This window comes from Dipodomys merriami, unplaced genomic scaffold (assembly GCF_024711535.1).
Source record: "Dipodomys merriami isolate MVZ:Mamm:240054 unplaced genomic scaffold, mDipMer1.0.p SCAF_14, whole genome shotgun sequence".
Lineage (NCBI taxonomy): Eukaryota > Metazoa > Chordata > Mammalia > Rodentia > Heteromyidae > Dipodomys > Dipodomys merriami.
In genome coordinates, this window is record NW_027202715.1 from 35,046,386 (window position 1) to 35,059,816 (window position 13,431).

At 37.8% G+C, this 13,431-nt stretch overlaps 1 protein-coding gene across 2 annotated transcripts in view; it reads left to right on the forward strand.

The window, feature by feature from the left end:
* Pcgf5 (polycomb group ring finger 5) overlaps positions 1–13,431 on the forward strand; it is a 99,563-nt gene that overhangs the window by 25,992 nt on the left and 60,140 nt on the right. The window contains exon 2 of one of the 2 annotated variants that reach the window (XM_070021179.1): positions 12,005–12,176. The exons of the other annotated variant lie outside the window; for it this stretch is intronic. The gene's annotated coding sequence lies outside the window, so the exon portion shown is untranslated. The remainder of the gene's footprint in view (positions 1–12,004; positions 12,177–13,431) is intronic. 2 annotated transcript variants of the gene reach the window in all.

Genomic DNA, 13,431 nt, shown 5'->3' on the forward strand with positions numbered 1-13,431 from the left:
ACCAAGTAAGATTCCTCAACCAGTAGCTGGACATAGTAGCCGGCACCTGTCATCCCATTTCCATAGGAGCTAAGACTAAGAGGATCACAATTCCAGTCCAGCCTAGGCGGAAAAGGTTACAAGATTTTTCTCAACAGAGCCAATGTAAAATAAGATGAGATGTAGCTTAGCAGTAGAGCACCTGGCTAGCAATTGGGAAAATTTAAATTCGAACCCCAGTAATACCAATTAAAAATTATTAACTTACATTAGTTTCATAGGGGTAAAGGTTTCACTGTTACATCTCTGCATATGTTCACACTGTATTCCCATCAGCCTTTCTCCCTCTATCATGTTAAAAAAAATTTTAAGAGATTGAATTTTGAAGCTGAGAATAGTGGAACATATCTAGAATCCCAGCTACTGGAGAAGTAGAAAGAGGAGATAAAGTGGGTTGCAATCTGAGGCTAACCTGGGCAAAAAAATGACAGACCTTACCTGAAAATGTTTTTAAAACACAAAGGGCTAGGGGTATAGCTCAAGTGATTAAGAACCAAACTAGCAAGGACAAGACCCTAAGTTCAAACCCCAGTTTTGCCAAACATAAGAGATTGTGTCTAGAATAGATTCTTGGTGGAAATTGAAACAAGATTGGCATCGGCTGACTAGTTTTTCATCCTATTTCCACCACCTACTGATCATTGAACAGTGGGCAAATTAAAACTTGTGTTTCTCCTCCATGGAATGGGTAGGTAGTAAAACCTAATTCAGCAGAGTTTCAGAACACTTTCTGAAGTCATTGATGTAAAAACATTTAATCCAGAGCTTCCATGTAGGAGTTTGATACACAGTTATCGTGGGGATTATTGTTGACAGAGGAGAATGGAGGTGGTTAGACAAGGAAATGAGCAGGAGATTCATGAAGAAAAAGAAATGCTTGAAGAGCAGCTTCTCAGAGACTGAGAAGTGATGGGGAAGGCATATACAGTTGTAAAGGGCTGCCCACCCAGATCAAATTCTCATGGGAGCCTGACTCCCATCAAGCAGACATGTATGGGGAATCCCAATATGTAAAATGTACAGCTAGACCTACTGATTGAAAGTGAGGTGGGCAGCCACGTTCCTTTCCTCTCCTTTAACCACCTACAGTCTCAGAGAACTCTGAGAAACCCCAGATTGCAAGAACCAAAACAATTTCTATAGAAGGATGTTTTTAAAAGACTACTGTAACACCTCATTTGTTCTGAATTGAGTTAGCTTTCCAGAAGACAGTTGTTTTGTGGTTGGTTTTTTTTTTTTTTAAAGAAAATTCATCTCGGCTAAAATGTTGCTTAAGTATAAATTTTTGTTTAAGTTTACTTTTTTGCCTTCTTAACAAGGCTGAGTGAAAACTTTTAATCTATTCTTGTTGATTTTTTATTATACTACTGAGCATTTAGTTATGGTTATATGCTTTAATGTGGTGTTTTCTAACCCGAGAGGTTCTGGAGAATTAGAATGGTCGATACTCACTGTACTTAAGGACTTGTTAGGTATAACATGGGGCACTTTCTAGATATAGGAGCCAGGCCATTCATGCTGTATCCTTGCATCTTACTAGCATCATGACATTGGGCAAGAGTACTTACCCTCTCTGTTTCAACTTCTGTTCTGTATATTGAGAATAGTCATATTTTTTTTAAAGTAATGACATATAGTCATTACTTAGAATAATACCTGCATATAAAAATGGTAAATATATTGATGATGGTGTAATTAATGGTGGTGGCAGTTAATGGTAATGTATCTGTTTGTTATAGGTTAGTTTTTCTGTCTTCCTTAATATAATGATTAAACTTGTGAGCTGTGAAGCAAAACAATCTGGATTTAATACCCACTACCATGTATCTGACTCCTTGGAATTCTTTGAAAAGTTCCTTTTTTGTTACTTTCAGTTGATAGAGGTTATTAACTTATTGATTCTAAATATGATGTGTTTCCATGGGCTTCTTAATGTTGAGACAAAGCATGGAGAGATTAGCCATGTCTGCTATATCATGTAATACTTAATATCAAACTGTGATTCAAAACCTCTAGATGCGTATATGTTGAAGGAATTATGTCATTCTTTGCTGAAAGGTTGACATGATTAGTGTTCATACAAGCAGATTATTTTCAAAGGGAGAAAAACAGTAAGGAAATCTGTTGGTGGAAATGACTAAACACAGATTAGGCAGCAGATTTTCTGGTGCAGGAGAATAGAGACCAACCATGTTTTAAAAAAGTAGGCAAGAAAGCAAACAACAACAAAAATCCAAAACCCAGTGATTTCACAGAATTGTGGGGAAGAGAGGATGGATATTCAGCCTACAAGCTAGCACTAAAGCAAGCATTTTAAGGGTAATTTATAGCCTACTATGAGAGTTTTGTGTAGCCTGGGTTTTGTTGCATATTTAAATGTTTAGGAAATTTATCTGTCCCTGGGAATGAGGCACAAGGATGATTGTTATCTTGGAACCTTTTTAGACAGGACTAGCCAACGATCACATAATTCTTTAGGGCAGTATGCCTTTGTATAACTCACTATTGTCTGTTCACTGAGACCTACTTCTGTAATTTGTAGGTATGAAATTTGGAAATGATTCATCTGTGATGGAGAAGATACTCCCCAAAAGTTATAGTTTTATTGCCTGATAGGACACTAACTGATTTTATAGCTAAATTAGCAATATAATTTCACTATTTTGGCTTTCATCGATAGTATGCTTGTCATTGCTGTGCACCACTGAACCAAATGAGTCATCTTTCTAGATTCTTCATTAATTAACCAAATAAAATTTTAACATATATTTGTGTAAAAGTCATTTTTTTATTTTGTAAAACTATTGCTTACTTATTGTTTCCTACTTTCTCTAACATGCTTTGTCTGCATTGTTTGATTTTGAAATTGAAATAAGTCTTATTAATGTAGGCATTCTGTAAACATCAGTATAGGTAGCTAAAAGTTTTAACCTGATTATTTTAGGTTGCTTAGTTTTTGAGAACATAATGATTTCAGTAAGATACACATTTCTGAAAGAGTGTTATGTCAGTGTTAGCTAGTGTAACTCTTTTGTTTGGTTCTCATAATGTGCTTGTACAATTATGTGGCGGTTACTTTTGTGCTAGTCAACTGGATTGAATTTGAAGGTACTTAGTGGATTAGTAAAGCATACCTGTGATTGTGTCTATGGGGGCATTTCCAGAGATTATTAACTAAGGGGGAAGACCCACCCAGAATGTGTATGTACCATCCAATAGACTATGAGCCAAGATAGAAAAAAAGAAAGCCAACAGGAATCAGCATTTTTCTGCTTCCTGGCCACCATGTTAACCACTTTCCAAAATGAGTCCTTTCTCCTTTAAGTTGCTTATGTGAAATATTTCATCACAGCAACTGCCCAAAAGTCTTAATAGCAAAAATTAGTACAGAGCAGTGGAGGCACTGTTGTGAGTAGACCTGACCATGTGGTTGATAAGCCTTAGGAACTGATTTTCATTTCAGGTGACATGTGGAAAAGTTAGGGAAGCAGGCTAGAAAGCCCTTGATGCTGTAAGTAGAGCTTATTGGGCAATTCCTGTAGATGACATTGCCTGCAGGAATTCAGAGACTAAGTGCTTGGCTCATGAGGTTTCACTTGGGAACAAGGACTTTATTAGGAACTGGACTAACAGTCTTTCATGTTACATTCTGACAAAGAGTTTGCCTATGTTTTGACTGTGTCTTCAAACTTTGAGGGATGCTGAATTCAAAAGCAATGGAAGAATTAACTTGGCAGAGAAAACTTGAAGACCACATAGTATTCAGGCTGTGGTATTTGATATTTCTAACTGCTTTAAGCCAGGTTTATAATGAAATTCAGGAGCAAAAAGAATTTTTTTTAAGTAAAAATCAGAGTAGAATGACTTGCAAAACGTGCAGTTTAGCCAGAAAAGTAGCAAGGTGGAAATTGTGGGTGTGGAGTTGTTAAAAAGCTTAACACCTTAAAAAGAAGCTGAGAACCATGCTTTAGGACCCAGAAAAGAAATCTTGAGAGCATCTTGGGAATTGGCCAGACTCTTCCTATCCGGGGCTCCAGAATATAACATTGTAAACTCTTCTGAAAGGCCTTCCTGGATGTGGTGCTGTGGCTCAAGTGGTAGAGGGTTAGCCTTGAGCTGAAGAGCTGAGGGACAGAGCCCAGGCCCAGAGTTCAAGCCCCACGACTGACAAAAAAAAATAAAAAATAAAAAAAGGCCTTCCTTTGAGAAGAAGGAGTTGCTGAGAGATTCTGCTTCCTTACAGCCATCTTAAGGAACTATTTTCTGGGTTTAATTGCTCAGGTGCTCACAGGCCACTGCAGCCATGATCCAAGTGGGCCTGGATTCCACTTGAGCTGGTGTCAGAATTTGGTGTCATTCATTTGGTGCTGGTTTTGCTGATAGGCAGAATTTAGGAGTTAAAGGGCCATGGAGGGTTCCACCAAGAGTTCAAAGGAAGACGTGGGATGCCACACAATGTGTAGCAAGGTCAAATTCTTTGCAAAGAGCCTCCAAGAAGGCAATGTATAAAAAACAGAGAGTGAAGCCTAAGATGCAGTGAGACCCCAGCATGTTGGGAGATGGCAGGAATGTGAAATACCTGCTTAGGGGAAAAACACAGTCAATGAGTAAAGCCATTGAGCCTCTTGGGAGCTGTAAACAGCAAGATCATTGGGGCAGTGCTTCCCTGGATAGTTGGAGCTCACATCATGTCACCACCACAGTGTGCCCTTGGATGCTGGATATAGAATTACAGGATTTAACATTTGGGTTTCAGTTGTGCTTTGATTTGATCCTCCCTTGCTGTTCTCCCATCTCTTCTTTTGGAATGGAATGTTTACTCCCTGTCATTGTATCTTATGTTACTTTCTTGTTTTATTTTATAAAAACTCACAGCTAAGAGTTTGCTGTGAGTCCCAAAAAAAACTGTGGACTGAGACTAAACAGTGTTGGAACTACTAGGACTATCTTGAGTCTTGGCAAGGGGGCCAACACATTTTGCATTTGGAAATGGACGTAACTCTTTGTGGGGAGTGTTGCTGAAATGTTACAGTTTAAGAACTCATGTTATATTGTCAAATTGATAAAGAGTGGGCTTCTGGTTAATTTTTATTTCCAGCTTGTAAAGAAGCTGAGTATATGGGCTCAAACCAATAATTCTAGATACCTTCAAAAGCAGAGAACAGGGGTTCATAGTTCGAGGCTAGCCCAGGCATGAACATTCACAAGACTCCTTCTTAAACAATTGCTGAGCTCTGTGTTCCTCACACTGTTAGCTTAGATACAGGGGAAATACACTGTCTGGATACAGTGTCATGCTCCTGTCATCCCCAGTGACATAGAGAAGCACAAGTAGGAGGATCACAGCCAAGCCAGCTTGAACACAAAAGCAAGACTCTATCTGGAAAATAACCAGTACAAAAAGGTACTGGAAGTCATATCCCAAGTGGTAGAGTGCCTGCTTAGCAAATATGATGCCCTGAGCTCAATCCCCAGGATTTTTACAAAAATGAAAAGAAAGAGAAAAAATATAAAAGGAAACATGAGATTAGTAAAATGCACTTCCAGGATATATATATACATATACGTATACATATATGTATATATATTTGGGTATATATATGTGTGTGTAAATACACACACACACACACACAAAAACATTTCTAGGGACTGTTAGATCATGCAGTCTCTGATCTGTTGGGTTAGTACCTTGATAGATTATTTTTGGAAGGTAGTGAAAGGTAAAAGTGGGGCATAGCTAGAGGAGGTAGATTTTTCAGGGGTGTGTCCTTGGGACTACACTTTTCTCTGGCACCTTCCTATATGTAACTTTATCTGCTTCCTGTCTGCCATTATATGAACAGCTCTACTACCTACTACCTGCCAGGTTGGATAGGAAAAAAAAGTGTGTATGAGGAAGGCACCTATCATCCAAGGTGACTGGGGGACATTGGAATGGAATGTCTCTATGGAGTAAACTTGGCTGCATTTCCCCTGGGTGGTCCTCTCGTTATGGAACTGCTTATCTGTCTGGAGAAATGATGTTGAATAGATAGAAAAGATAGACCCACTGATCAGCTTGTATGAGTAAACGGTGAAGTCTCAATAATGGCCCAGGAATGGCTTCATGATCTTGCATTCCATCCCTTATGTTCATCCCCTTATTTTGTCCACTGTAGCCCATAACATTCTGCTTCAGTGCCTTTACACATGCTTTGCATTTGTTGGTATACTTTTGTATTAGTTACCTACCTGTACAGTTGAGTCCCTTGCTTCATTCAGGCCTTTGCTAAATGTCACCAGACTAGAGTCTTTCTCTAACCTCCTTGTTTTAAATACCATTGCCCTGAAGTTTCTCTGAGTTTTTTTCCCCCTTGATAGCTGTTGTTACTATCTGACTTACTTATTTTGATTACTGCATGGTTCCTTCTGTTAGAATGTAAGTTCAAAGAGAATAATGACTCTGTCTTGTTCCCTGCCTTATTTCAGGGCTAGAACATGGCCTATCATGCTGTAAAAGAACTTAGGTGGTTTATTTTCAAAAAAAAAAAGAGAGAAAGCTTTTAGGGGGAAAAAAAGGTTTCTTTTTTCCTAAAATCATCTTTATATTAGAGATATCTCAAGACCACTTTAGTGAAAGGTGGAGTTGCTGAGAAGATACTTCTACAGTTCAGTTATAGGATGAGGAACATTTGTTATTGTGTTGCTTTTCCATCTCTGACTTTCTTATATCTAATTTTACATTTGACAGATTCAAAGCCCATGGAAAAGTTGTGGAAGTGTTTTAATGAACAACCATAAATCCCTTAGAGTTGCCACATTGTCTTTAATTCTTTGTATGTGTACACATTATTCTAATTTTCACTGAACCATTTAAGAATAAGTTCTAGATAGGATACTTCTAAATACTTGAATATGTATCACCCAAGGGGATACAATTGACACATTCAGGAAATGTAATATTGATAGAGTAGTATTATCTGATGTGCAGATCTGTCTCAATGATATCTACCTTTTATACCAGTAATAGTAATAGTAATAGTACAATGAAGTCCCCATCAGGGAAACAGTCCAGGATCACACATTATATTTAGTTGTCATGTTTCTTTAATATTAATTTTCTCAGTCTTTCATTGATGTTAATACTTCTGAAAAATATAGATCATTTGTTTTCTAAAATGACTCTCAATATAAGCTTGTTTTATATTCTCCATGATTAGAGAATCAGAATAGAGAATCTGGGAAGAAATGTCACACAGATGACGTTGTGTCTTCATAAGTATACCACCCAGCAAGTACATGATGTCAGAAGTGCCATCACTACTGTGGTTAATGTTGAGCACTCAATCTGGATGGTGTTCATTAGATTTCCCTGTAAAACTATCTTTTTTTCTCATTATAACTCATAAATTTGTAACATAAAATTTACTTATATAAGTTATAGTTTCTCTGTGAAGAATACTGTAAAACTATGTAAATATCCTATTCCCAAGAACTTTTTAACCGCATAGTTTTAGGATCCCTGGAAATTGTTGCCTGAATCAATTAAATAATATCCTTGTGAAATGATGTATTATATAACTCATTCCTTATACAAGTTGGCATTCTGTTGAAAAGAAGAGGCTTTTCTTTCCCATTTGTTTGTTTGCTTGATTGACTACTTGCTTGTAAATATTGACTGAGTGACCATGTAATTGTAACCCCTCTGTACAGTATTTTCACAATAAAAAATAAAAATTAAAAAAATATTAAAAAAATTGACTGAGGATTATTTTCTTTAAGTGTATCATATAATCAGTTGCTATCATTCATTGTAATGCTCATATTATCATACAATTGGCCTATGTAACTTCATTGATCCCTAAGATTTCTCTCCAAACTAGGGAGACAAATCCTTGGTGCAGAGAGGAGTAGCATTTTTAGCCTATTCAGAGTGTTTCTCAGATTTTAATTGCATATGAAGATCCTTGGGCCCCAGATTCTTCATTCCTGTCAAGTTCCCTCATAACGATGATAGTCCATGGACTGCAGTTGAAAGTATCAAAGCCATTTCATTCTGGAGGCTGGCCTTAAAGAGTTAAAAAAAACATTTTTGCTTTTTGTATTCCTATAAGAATTACCTCATTAGCAAGGTAGAAAATGACCTTTTGTAAATTCATGAGCTCTGGTTGCACAGGGGAGGGAAGAGATACCTTGCCTGCTTGATTCCCAGAAAGTAGGATTACTAGGATCACTGTGATCACCACATTTATGCTTGACTTTGCATTTGTCTTAAAATGTTGACTTTTCAGAGAGGTGGCTTCAGTTTTTGGTATCTGGGATTGTGAAAATAGTGACATTTTCAGTAATGGATGTGAATCTACCACTCTTCTTCATTAGTTATTATTATTTATTGATATTAAACTCTCCTCAAATTTGGGAATGAGAACATGGTTCATGTGATAAAAGCAATTGCCTAGTCATTTTGAGGCCTTTAGTTCAAACCCCAGTACTTCCAAAGGATCGGGAAGACCAAGGCGGAGAAGAGAGAAGGGGGAGTAGTAGGGGAGGTTGTTCTTTTTGTTCTGAGAATATGAGATAACTGCCACTGGCAGATTTCAGTATCTCTTGGTTGAATAATTTCTCTTTAAAACTCATTTTAGACAGATTATTGTCAATACTGTAGTCATTTGTAATTTGTAAACATTACATTAATAAAAATTCCAAATATACATGGTATTTTTTAATTGCTCAATAACCTTGTTTAGCTTATTTTCTTGACATAATTTTATTTGCCCATCTGTTATTGGACATATATTTTCTCCTTGGTTCATTCTGTTAAGAATTGACGGTGTTGGGGCTGGGAAGGTGGCTCAGTGGTAGAGTATGCTTGCCTTGCATGCCTGAGGCCCTGGGTTCGATTCCTCAGCACCACATAAGAAAAAAGAAAAAAGCCGGAAGTGGCACTGTGGCTCAAGTGGTAGAGTGCTAGCCTTGAGCTGAAGAGCTGAGGGACAGTGCCCAGGCCCAGAGTTGAGGCCCCACAACCAGATCCCCCCCCAAAAAAAAATTGATGGTGTTTTTTTCTTATAGAAGAAGAAAACTTTACAACTGAGGGACTCCCCTAGAAAAGGTCTTAAAGGATACTTTAGAAATCAGAGGAAAGCTGCTGATATAAAATAATGACTACGTAGTTTATTAGTCACAAGTAGGAATTGGGGAAATGAATGAATGTGGAAGGCATTTATGTCAATTCAATTAACAGAATCTGAAAGATTTCCAAAATGAGTGCTTTCACTTTTTCTTTCCCTCCTTTAATCTCTACCATTCGTTCTTTGCTTTTCTGGCATTTAAATAAGATAGCTGATCATAACATCAGATTTCTGTAAAGCTTCATCAAGTTCTGATATAAATGACTCATAATTTCTTAGGTCTCAGTGCTCTCTCTTAGCTTCCCATTCTTTGCATCCCTGGAGAGCTAGGCTAGATTTGTTTCCCTTATTGAAAGAACCTACCTGCTGCTATAGCCCTTGTCTGTACGAGAGAGGACTACAGCTTTGGTGATTTGTCCCATGATCACATTACAATACTTAGAAAGTTCATTCGATAATAAAACAGTAGTTAGAATTTCATTCTCCCTCCCTCAATAACATATTTCTAATAGAATGGTGTTTAATATAGCCACACTAGGAAAATACCTCCTCTCAAACCTACCTAAAATCTAATAAGCTACTTTAGTAGATATCTTTAAGTCCTCTTTGTTGGATGATGTCACCTGAAGGTTTCTAGTCTCCAGCTGTATAACTGGCTTAAACTTGTAAGAGATCATTGTCCCAGGGGCCCAGTTGTTGCTGTAGAAGCACGGACCACAGAACTTCTGGTCTACACAGGCCACCATCACAGTATTCTAGGGTTTGTCCATGGCTGAGTGCCCAGCCCTGTGGAGAGAAGAAAGGCTGTTCAGTGCCTCTAGTGCTAGACACCTGGTACCAATTAGATCACACCTGCTTTCTGCTGTTTGGTTTCTCCCTCTCTTCTATGAGCTACCCTTTAAAAAATCATTGAAACCTAAAAATATTTCATAGTCTAGCTCACATTTCCATATATCTCTTTATAATCTATGAAAAGGACATGGATTCTTTAGCTAATGGGAAACAAGAGGAAAAGTTTTACCTATTCATTCATTAAAATGTAGAATATCTTATTCTTTCTGACACTGAAGAATTCTCAGAAGACCTGCTTCCAAAAACCTAGGACTGTCAACATCCTTCACAGTGCCCAAAACAGTGTTTAACATGTGTTAGGGAATGGGAATTCTTTATTGAATACATGATCCAAAACAAGAAAGGATGGCAACTGAGTACATTGTGTTTTCACATCTCATTTATCAGCTATTTAAATAAATGCCCAAGTACTCCAGCATGACCTCAACTTAACTTCATTACACCTTTAAAGACTGTATTTCCAAATAAAATCACATTCACCCGTACCAGATTTTAGAACTTCAGCATTTCTTTTAGGAGCACACAGTTCAACTCATAACAGGCATTTAGAATGGATTTATGCAGTACTTAATGGGAGATACTTAACATTTAATGTGGCACATTAAAATGATGACATTACTAAACAAAATATAAAAAACATGAATTGTTTACATGGTTGTCAAGTATGGATATTATAAATGTCAACTTTTAAAAACAATTCTACTAGTTGGTTTTGTTAATGGCTAATTTATTGTTGGATGCTTTTAACATGAGATGTCTTAGTTGACATAAAGACTTCATTTAGGCTGGAGGGGTGTATTAAATGATAGAACACTTGTAGCGAGTGTGAGGCTGAGTTCCAATCCCAGTACCACCATAAAAAAAAAAAGACTTCATGCAAGAACTTATGCTTGTGCTTATAAGTTTAGTTTATGACTACAGAAAGTCATTTCTAGTAGAAATCAGTGTTCAACTTAAAACCTCTGACTTCATGGGTTAAAAAGGATTAAAGAATATTTAAGAAAATACTGTGACCTACCAACTTATAATAAGCAAATTTTGCAGTAAACTTCCTGGCAGTACTTGTGATAAGCACCATCCTTTTAACATTTTTAGAAAGTGAAGTATCATTGTAAGTTCACATCAGCATCAACAGTCCTTAAAACTTATGAGAGTACATGTATTTACTTTTTTTAATTCCTTTGGCAGTTCTTTTAATATTTAATATTTAAATGATCTGATGCCAAAGTCTCCTCTTTTACCATTCAACAAACATATAGGTAATAAATGAACCTCAGTCTTGGTGACTTAGCACAGCTAAGTGCCTTGAAATCCTTTCCCCTATTCACAGATTCTTTTTGATTTGCATATTATAGCCACCTTAATAAAAAAAAAAAAAAGAAAGAAAAAAAAAAAAGAGAATGAGCTAGGCTTCAATGGCTCTGGCCTGTAATCCTAGCTACTCAGGAGGCTGAGATCTGAGGCTCAGCAAGCCAATGCAGGAAAGTCAGTGACTCTCTTACCTCCAATTGAGCACCAAAAGAAAAAACAAAACAAAACTGGAAGTAGAGCTGTGGCTCAAGTGGTAGAGCACTAGACTTGAGGGGGAAAACAAAACAAAACTCAAGGACAGCGCTCAGCCCAGAGTTCAAGCCCCAAGACACAGACACACACAGACACACACAGACACACACACACACACACACACACACACACACAGACACACACACAGACACACACACACAGACACACACACACACAGACACAGACAGACACACAGACACACACACACACAGACACACACACACACACACACACAGACACACACACACACACACACACACACACACACACACACACACACCGAAAGGGAGAATATTGCAAGTATCTATCTACATTTTAAATTTTTTTGTTTAACATCATTGAAATAAAAGCATACCTCCTTTGCCTTAAGCTAATCAAACCAGAGCTGGTTGCCACAGCTGCAGTGTTCTTATTTTCAAATGTGCCCTCTCTTGTTGCAGCTGCTGTGTTTCAAAGGTGATGGGATGGTGGGCTCTCACCACCCTGTTCTTCAGGGCCTCCTCTCGGCCCAGGATCCAGGCTGCTGAAGCTGGCCATGGTGAGGCTGGAGTTCACAGATAACACACACTCCAGCATGACTTCCTGAGGTCAGGCCAGCTTACAGCACTCTCCGTAAGTATGCCAGCAGATAGCTAGCTGACTGCTTGAAGCCTGCTTTCTCTTAGGTCAATACCTGGGAATTCTAGACAGAATGGGAAATTACATTCTCTTTAAATATCACCAGGAATTTTTAGTGTTTGGAAGCCACAAGTGTGTGGCCGTGCCTGCTCTTCGACAAAAGTTTTTCCTTTTCTCTCTCATAAAAGACTTCCACCATTGTGACATAGGAGAAAGGTTGAATTACTGCAAACTTTTATAAAACAGAATTAAAGAATATTTTCTAGCCAAGTGTCATAGTACATGCCTATAGCTAGCACTTTGGGTTACACTGAGCAAGGAAGATCATGAATTTGATACCAAACCTGAGCTACATAGTGAACCCCTGTCTCAAAAACACAAAATGTTTCTAAGTCCCTGGAGTGTTTGATGATGATGATGATGATATAATTTGATAGTTAAGCTATGGAACTTCTTAGAAACTCTTTCAATGAAGTTTTATTGGACTATGGCTATATCCATTAATGTGCATATTCTTTTAGGTAGTTTTATCCCTCCTTGATCAGAGTTAAGTAGTTGCCATAGAAACTATTTGACACTCAAATCATAAAATATTTACTGTATTTTTTTTTCAGATAAAATTTGCCAGCACCTGCTCTGGGTAGTACTTTTCTTCTTTTTTTTGTGTGTGGGGGGGTCCGGTCGTGGGGCCTGAATTCTGGGCCTGGGTCCTGTCCCTCAGCTCTTCAGCTCAAGGCTAGCGCTCCACCACTTGAGCCACAGCGCCACTTCCGGCTTTTTTCTTTTTGCTTATGTGGTGCTGAGGAATTAACCCCAGGGCCTCAGGCATGCAAGGTAAGCGCTCTACCACTGAGCCACCTTCCCAGCTCCTGGGTAGTACTTCTTGATTACACAATAATCTGTTTGAGTATGTGAAAGGACCCTTAGGGATTTTGTATCCCAAATCTAAAGCAATTTTATATTTCAAGTCACTTCATAAAGTGACTTGCCAAGGCGTCTACTATTGGCTAGAGATTTTCTTTTATCTATTTTTAAAAGGAGAAATTTTTAATGCATAGTGAAATATAGTCATAGAATAATAATTTTTCAGTTCAGAGTATTTGCTTCCAATATTTATGTATAGAGAAGGCAAATTGTAACCCAGAAAGTAACTTTGTAGAATCAGAGTTAAAAATGGTGGCTGGTAATTTTGTCTAATAAGCTGCCCTTGAGTTGCATCAAAACACACACTTCTTGGAGAAGTAGAGGA